This window comes from Canis lupus, chromosome 37 (assembly GCF_003254725.2).
Source record: "Canis lupus dingo isolate Sandy chromosome 37, ASM325472v2, whole genome shotgun sequence".
Lineage (NCBI taxonomy): Eukaryota > Metazoa > Chordata > Mammalia > Carnivora > Canidae > Canis > Canis lupus.
In genome coordinates this window covers 27,592,016-27,592,854 of record NC_064279.1, presented here as the reverse complement: position 1 = coordinate 27,592,854, position 839 = coordinate 27,592,016, and the positions used below count along the sequence as shown (strand labels likewise).

General features: G+C 40.6%; 1 pseudogene; it reads right to left on the bottom strand.

Annotated features, from left to right (window-relative positions):
- Nucleotides 1–220: 220 nt before the first annotated feature.
- Nucleotides 221–390, bottom strand: LOC112656809 (U4 spliceosomal RNA; annotated as a pseudogene).
- Nucleotides 391–839: the final 449 nt, after the last annotated feature.

The window sequence follows — 839 nt, the reverse complement described above, 5'->3', positions numbered from 1 at the left end:
GCTGCCCAGCATGTAAGAGTTATTAACAAGAATAAAATATTTCAGTTAGAGGTAGAGGAGTAGTTCAAACATACAGAAGGACTATATTAAATGGATTTTATTTTTTTAAATATTTATTTTATTTATTTTTTTATTTATTTATGATAGACAGAGAGAGAGAGAGAGGCAGAGACACAGGCAGAGGGAGAAGCAGGCTCCACGCAGGGAGCCCAATGTGGGACTCGATTCCGGGTTTCCAGGATTGCGCCCTGGGCCAAAGGCAGGCGCTAAACCGCTGATCCCCCTAAATGGATTTTAAAGCCACATTTAACCTTTTAAAAGTTTTCAATTAGCAATAAATCGTGCCTCGGATAAACCTCATTGGCTACAATACTGCCACTGTGCAAAGCCTTAACTTTAAAAAAAATAAACCTATTTTTCAAGTTAGATTTATCAAAGTATAGCATAATACTTATATTCTACTCTCTTGGTATTTATGCTAAAACGAGGAAGAACGAACTTACAGAGTATACCTGACGTGTATAGCAACTATGCCAGATACATTCATTTCCAAAGAAATCATGACCACATATACATAGAGGGGAAATGTAAAATGGGTTGTTTTTTGAAATTACCAATGGAAAACATTTGCTAACTTCTACTGGCATTTCCAAAAAATGAATAACACTCTTGGGATTACTGTATCGTAGACACCTATTGTTTCTTGGGGTGCCTGGGTGGAGAGTGGGTTAAGCGTCTGTGGCTCAGGTCGTGATCCCACGGTCCTGGGACGGAGCCCCACACTGGGTTCCCTGCTCAGTGGGGAGTCTGCTTCTCCTTCTGCCTCTGCCCCTCTCCTC